Consider the following 8034-nt stretch of genomic DNA (forward strand, 5'->3'; position numbering starts at 1 on the left):
TGTGCATCACTTGTTTTGTGTATTATTATTATTATTATCATATTATTATTATTATCATTTTATTTCAATTATTAAACTGTTTTTATCTCAACCCACGAGTTTTTCTCACTTGTGCTCTTCCAATTCTCTCCCCCATCCCACCGGGTGGGGGGGAGTGAGCGAGCGGCTGCGTGGTGCTTAGTTGCCGACTGAGATTAAACCACGACACCTAGTCTGAAGTCTCTTATCCCTTCCCCAAACAGTCATTATCTCTGGGCACTCTGAACAGATCATGGCCATGGTTACTATAAGATCTGGCTCTGGATGACCTAGTCTACTGACTGACTCCATTGATGAAATGGCAAAAAATTCTGGCTCTCCCTTGATCTTCACAATAATTAGGCACCAGCTATTTAACTTGGATGAAAGCAACTATGAGCGAATCAGTGAAAGCCAAATAAAAGAGCACCCAAAGTAAGTGCTGTTTTGTAACTGGCAACTGCTGCATTGCCAGATTCATGCTTCAAACAACCTTGGCAGCAGCTGGCCAACAATTTTCAGTTCTTAAAGGGGCAGAAACAATACACACGTGCACAAATGTACACACACATCCAGTTACGCTCCTTGGGGCTCTAAGGCTTTTCACTGTCAAAACAAGTTTTCCTCCAATCACCAAAGACATTTTATTTTAGAGGTTACTTAAAGTTTTTCAGTCAGAGGAAATTTATCCAGGGAGTTCAATTCCTCATCATGAAGCAAGATGGAGTCATATTAGGGCACTGTGGCCTCTTCTTGCAGGTGGATGAAGACAAGTTCTGAGATGCACACAGGGAATGGAGGACCTTTCTGAAGGCCTTATGTGTACTGGAGTTCCCATGTGTACCCTTATACATAGCAATTGTGGAACATTTGTCAGAAGAAACACAAATGAGGTGAATTGTGACTTTAGAATGTGCATACGTAGAGTGAGAATAAAACAACGTGTATTTTGAAGCAGTACCAATATATCAATTACTATAGAATGCAGAAGAATGAGACACTTCTTCCCTGAAGATCTTGGAGCCACTAACACACAGTAACGCTTATGAAAGGCTTTACAAGTACAAACTGACATTGCACAGGAATAGCTTTGTTTCATCTTCAGAAATTCAGAGTTGGTGTCCGAAGCACACAGAAACAAGCCATGCTGATGGCTGCAGAACTTCTGTTAAGAGAGTTCAACTTCACATCAAGACCAGCTTTTTTAAGAAAGGTGTCTCTGATCAACAGTTTTCTTCCTCACAAAACGAAGTAGACTTAAATGTTTAATATTGAGATCCACACTCTCACTGGAAAATGTCACTAAATAGGTCAACCTGTCTCCATTCTGACTACACAGCAATGCAGATATGCTTGTGCTACCTTTCTGCAGCACCAAGAGCACAGAGCATGGAGTTCAGTCTGGGCTAAATGCCCAAGGACAGAAAAGTAGATGCTGCCATAATTCAAGATGGCCCCTTTCTACAAATTCTATAATGCAAACAGGAGATAATGAAAAAAAATCTAGTGTAACTTACCTGTCCTCCTGTAGAAGATGAACACACACATTCTTCCTGATCCAAGCAGCATTGTCCAGTTCCTCTGAGTTGGCAACATGTTGGCTCCCAAAGAAATCATATCCTACTCTATAAAAGCAATGAGGCAGCTTTGTGATTTATTTGTAAATTAATGTTTTGATTCTTCCTGTTCCAAAGCAGATTTGTTCAATCACTTGAAGTTGCTCCAGGAGACCTCTTAAACCATAGGGCCCCTAGGAGTGAGTTGCCTTTGGGTACCCAAGTATCCATAAAGTAAATGGAAAAAACTCAAAATTCCTTCAGTGGTGCCTGGATCAAGTCATTGGAACTGATGCAAAGGATTCTTAAGTGCATCACAAGGGTACATGTAAACCCAAAGTCAGTGGCAGCTGTAAGTGCCCAGCACACTTAGAAAGTAAAAGAGCCATATTTTCCAAAGGCTCAACCAAAAAGAATTTCCAAATGAAGCTAGATTCCAGGTTGGTACTTCAAGGAGGCTCAGCCTTTTCAGATGCCACCAACTGTCCCAAAATAAGAAAAACATTTGAAAATATTGACCTACCCTAGCAAAAGATGTGTAGCTGTCTATAATTGATATAGAAATATATCAATTTATATATTGAAATTATTAATATTTAGCCAGTGCTAAATGCCACTGTGTATCCCATTTGAAGTCTCCAGTGTGAACCACCATTTTATGATTTTGAGATGTCGTTAAACCACCATGGCTATGACAAAATACCACTTTGGAACATCATCTACCGCTCTTTGATTCAGTCATACTTATGACCTTGGCAGTCAAACATTTATCCCTTTATTATACTTTTTACAATTTACTGTCTGAAACCTATCATCCAGGGCAGAAATTATCTGCTCCAGGGAAGGTTCCACATGGTTTCTCAGTAAAGCATATATGGACATCACCATTCCAGGGGTGCAGAAGCCACACTGGGAGCCATTGCATTTGGCTAGCCTTTCCTAGAGCAAAACAGAACAACAGGCCCTGAATCCAGGATATGACTTCACTGGCTTCCTGAATAGCCATCTTCAGGTATGTCATCTACTGGCTGTAGGCCAGTAGCAGCATTTTGACTATCCCACTATGACCATTCATGAGGAAAATGCTCAGAGCAATCACCTAGTTAAAGGACAATACTTGCTCCAGTTTAGACCCTCATGATCCTCATTCCTTGACATGAGAACAGAACAAGGCCCAAGACTTTCAGTTTAGACATCAATCATATGTTAAATATTTCTAACCATGAAGGACAGAACACAGAACATCTCCTCAACCAGAGCTTCAGCACAGACCAGTCCCAGAGTCAAGACCCTTGGAAAATAATATTGAGAAAAAAGACGATGTTTAGAAAATATTCTTAAATCTGTGTGGTCAGACTGCACTTTTCAGGGACAAGCCAGAGTGGAGGAAGTAAAGAGCTGACCTAATCCGAGGGAAATCTCTGGCACACAGGGAAAATGTGTCTAATTTAATACCTGTCAGTCTGGTTGCCACCTGGAGTCACTCATCCCTTACTACAACATATGCAGTATGTTGTCCTCAATGAGATGCCAGATGCCATGCTGGTGACTAAATGAAACCGACTGATGCTCTTTGTTCTTCCCCATCCCCTTCTGAAAGCTGGCATCCTACATGGCATACAGTTGGCTAGCCCTCTGTTGTGGAGATTGTGATGTTCTCCCTGCATGGTAGTACATTAGGAGGAGCTCGTTCCATGCTCCATACAGCAATTGCTGTATTAATTCCTAAAAACACCTGTTCATCTAAAAAGATTAGACAAAATCCAGAGTTTCTAGAATCCCTTCAGAGACACTAAATTGCATAGACTCACAGCACCTTCTTACAGATCCCAACTTGATTACAGACATAGGACAGGAAAATCTTATTATCTTGCAGCCCTACACAGTCCAGCTTACTCTCACCTGAATTGGATGAATCCTGGTTTTTATGCTTCCAACCCCTTCCACAGTAGTGACAGCAGCACCATGCAGTGAGCATATGGGGAGAAGGCAGGAGTTGGCAGGACGATGTCTTTGACGTGTGAAGGAGAACTGTGGTGTTAAATAGCTTTGTCATATGGGTCCATGGAGGAGGAAACAAAGGATATATACTCCAGCTAATCTAGAAATGCTCAGATTGAGCAGAAAGACATGGGGAGAAGGATATGCAAGCATACAAAATCCTGCACTTGGACCGTGAGAGTATGCATCCTGTTCCTACAGCTGGGACTTAGGCATTAAGTGATAAGCTTTTCTAATTAAAGAAGTGGAAGGTTAAGCTTAAAAAAAAAGAAAAAAAAAATTATTACATATTTTGTTGAAACCTAAAGTCTAGAGCCAGATGTGATGAAGTCAGGCACAACATTTCTAGTGGAACAGTTTCAAGAGCCAGGGAGATAAAGAAAGTAGAACTCCAAACTTTGCTGTGAGCAAAACTGTACAATTACAACGTTAACACCACAACATTTAGTGGAACAGTTTCAAGAGCCAGGGAGATAAAGAAAGTAGAACTCCAAACTTTGCTGTGAGAAAAACTGTTGTGCAAGCATACAAAATCCTGCACTTGGACCGTGAGAGTATGCATCCTGTTCCTACAGCTGGGACTTAGGCATTAAGTGATAAGCTTTTCTAATTAAAGAAGTGGAAGGTTAAGCTTAAAAAAAAAGAAAAAAAAATTATTACATATTTTGTTGAAACCTAAAGTCTAGAGCCAGATGTGATGAAGTCAGGCACAACATTTCTAGTGGAACAGTTTCAAGAGCCAGGGAGATAAAGAAAGTAGAACTCCAAACTATGCTGTGAGCAAAACTGTACAATTACAACGTTAACACATCTATTGCTGAAGTCCATGGAGATGTTATCAACGATTACATGAAACATCTAGTGAAGACTTATTCACAGTAACATATCTTCAAATAAGCACAAGAGAGTCAGGAGAGGCAGATGACAAAAGGGCTGCTGAAATCTCAAATCATAAAGAACACAACTTAAAAACATCATTTCCCCAGAAAGTTGGGGGGTGTTGGTGTTTTGTTTTGTTTTGTTTCGGCTTTTTTCAAAGATTGAAGAGAGAGGATCTAAATCTCCGTTACTGCGTGATAGTGAGGCCAACCCTGTAATCACCTTTGTAGAGGCAGGCTATAGGTAAGGCTTTTAAATATGCACCAGAACTCCCCAAAATCCGTCTAAATAGAAAGAAACAAAATATTTTCCAGTGAATGTCAGTTTTCTCAAAACACTAAATTACTGTTTCCAAATATCAGCGCGAGGATACTGTATCTGCTTGGCAACTGGATCATATGTGGATATCATCACAGTGCAGGCACCACAGCCTCCTACTCCACAGCCATTTTTTGTACCTGAGAGACAGACTGCAAAGGAGACTGTTAAAGAAAAAAAATTACAACATTCAAAAGTTATTTTTTCTTTATATTCTTTTGACTCTCCCTTGTTTTATGTGCATGTGCAGAATTGGAGGGATCTTCTGACCAGATAGCTCCAGAGACAAGAAAATGTGTAGACAGATGAAAATAGAGCACATAAAGAGATGAGAAGGGTACGGACAGAGAGAGAAATGAGTGTGAGGCAGACTTCCAATACCGAATTTTTCAGTCTCTACAGTCAATACCTGGTAAATTCCCAAAAGACTGAAATCAGGACCCTGTAAGTGGGATGGTTTGAACAAATACAGCAATAGGTCTTCTTAATAGCCTTACTCATAATACTTTCCTAACCCTTGCACATAATTATCTGTATCTTGCATTTGCAAAACAGTGCCAGCAGATCTTAGTATGCTTCCAGTGCTGCTTCCTGAACATCCAAGGAGTATAGTAATTTAAAATGGAGCACGATACCCAAGTGCACACACCTAAATTCTCTATGGAAGGACTCCCTCCATTATGTGCCTCAGTATAAAGGCTCCACCTTCAAATCACAGTCTCCTCCTTCTGGTGTCGCAGTGCCCTACAGTCCAGTGGAATCTTCCATTTCCTTTCATTTTACCTCCTTTTCAGAATGATACATAGTCCTATTACTCTTGCCACTGGGTGTGTGCATTTGCATCCATTTTGCTTAGGTGCTAGATGATGTCTTCCATCTGACCCCACCATGTTTCTAGATTTCTTTAAACCCAGTGCAATTTTATCCACTGGTGCATTCCCACTGGTAATCAATATATGACTAATCATATCACACTGTTTGACTGTCAAAGAGATACTTTATTATTCCACTGAATGCTTGGACAATGCACAATGCAAGCTAATAAAAAAGCTGCAGCTAATAAATTACTTTCCGCTGTTGCCCTTCTCCAGTTAATCCTTAAATTAATGTTGTTTTCCTTCTAGCATAGAAGGCTCTCAACAGCAAAGCTAAACACGCTTGCTTAACTTCATAACCTGCATGGTGGCTTCTTAGCTGGGATAACTGCCACTGAAGTCAGCAGAGCGTGACTGCAGTTAGCAACCTGAAGAGTCCCAAATGACAGAAAATAAAGATAATAAGATAATAAAATAAGCTTATGCCAAACTTTTTGAAGGACTGGGGCCTAAATTAATTATTTACTATGGAAGTAGTTCTGTGTTGATTTCTTTAGTTACTATTTTCATTACAAATGCACTGAAAGGTTTTTGTGCTTTGGGAAGCTCTAAAGATTTGGGCAGTATTTAGAAGAGTTACACTCAAACTTTACAATGTTACACCCACGTAACTAACACACACAGTGCACATACAGCACTGGATTGCTCTGCCGAGACCAAATACAAGGTAGTTGTGTTATTTCTACTTATTTTTCTGCTTACAGTGGTTCCCAAAGAAAAGTGAAACAAATCATCTTAATCCCCAGTTGCAGTAATTTACAGAATTATAGAACTCAAAGGCAAAGTTCAAAAAAAGAATATGCTGCTTTCTTAGATAATACAGCAGCTATTCTTCGGGATCTGCCTGCCTCTCTATTACCTACATTATGAAATAAAGAGATTATGGGTTAGAGAGGGATCTAATATAATCGTCTCACAAGGATTAACTATGATATTGTGGATTAATGTGATGTGTTTGTTCATCAACAGGATCCTGTCACTTGATCACAATCTGCAGATATATAAATGAATGAGTCAGGCAGTATCGGTCAAATATGTCCTTTTAAAGTAATAGAAATAATAGTTTACTCAGAGAACTGAAAGGGAAGAGAGGCTGAGTAAGCACTGGACAGACAAGAGTAGAAAGAAAAGTCTCTTTGGACTAGATCCTTTCTTGATTCTTATCAGCATGAATCAGAAATCCCTTCAGTTTAAAGCCATGGACTTGTGTGTGTGAAAATTCTGTGTATTTTTACCTCCTTGAAGTTGATATTAACACTTTCATTTGCAGAGACCCATCAGCATAAAAGCAGAGGAAAATCTTAGTATAAGAAGAGCAGGGAGGATACGTAACTAAGATATTTTCAATATAATGCAGTTTAATGTGTATGAGTGGGGCTTATGCAGGCCTTGCTTTAGCCTTGTCTCAAGAATGTTGCTGCATCATTGGCATGCTTCAACTTGTTGGAGATAAGATAATACAAACAACTTCGCAAACATTTTTTAGGACCCATCACTGCAGAATGAAAAGAGACCGAACCTCTGGCTTCTCTCAACAATTCTGCTATACCAGCAGCATGCTCCAATTTACCAGGTGTAAGACAACATGAACTAGTTCAGGAATTTATTTGGAACTGCAGAGTGAAATAAGGTCTTAGAATATGCCTTTAAGCACAGTTGGCATGTAATGACAGGTAAAACATAACTGACAGAAAAAAATTGAATTACTTTTCCTTAATTCACCTGGTTAAAAAAAAAAAAGCCAGTACCCTCTCTCTCGAGTATAAAAATGTTGACCAAACAACTGAAAAATATCTCTAGAAAAATACATAGCAAGGTTGGTTGGTTTGTTTTTTTAACAAAGAAATAAAATTCCTTCATTTCAGCTTATAATATATTTTAGGTGATGTGTTTTTTAATAGGAATTCTTATTCACTTGAAATGCAAAGTAAGAAAAGGTGATAAAATGTCTTAGAAAATGAAATGTGAGCTTTTGGCATCAAGAACAGAAAAAAATTAACTACTTTTATTTTCTTTTGATTAATTACTGAAACTATGTTAGTAAGCAGCATATTCTTTTACTAGTAATGTATTTACTCCAACTACATCAACTTTAGGAGCATATTCATATAAGGTTTTAGTAAACGGCTAACTAATTATAATTCTAAAAATTCTGTGATATGAGGCGTGATACAAAGTCACTCAAACTATGTAAAAACTGTGGTAGAAAGCAGGATGCTCTAAGGAAGATCAAAGACAAGAGGTGGTTATCCATGAATAAACTGTTGCTCCAGAATGACAGCTTTCCTGAATATGAAGAGTAAACATTAAAGCACTGCTGTTCAATAAAAAAAAAAAAGCATTTAAAAACTTACCTTCCTGCCATTCACAAAAAAGACAAGCCCATC

At 38.9% G+C, this 8034-nt stretch overlaps 1 pseudogene; it reads right to left on the reverse strand.

Moving 5' to 3' along the window:
* Window positions 1-8034, reverse strand: part of LOC103903501 — a 45064-nt pseudogene that overhangs the window by 36762 nt on the left and 268 nt on the right.

This window comes from Aptenodytes forsteri, unplaced genomic scaffold (genome assembly GCF_000699145.1).
Source record: "Aptenodytes forsteri isolate BGI_AS27 unplaced genomic scaffold, ASM69914v1 Scaffold183, whole genome shotgun sequence".
In the NCBI taxonomy this organism is placed as follows: Eukaryota; Metazoa; Chordata; class Aves; order Sphenisciformes; family Spheniscidae; genus Aptenodytes; species Aptenodytes forsteri.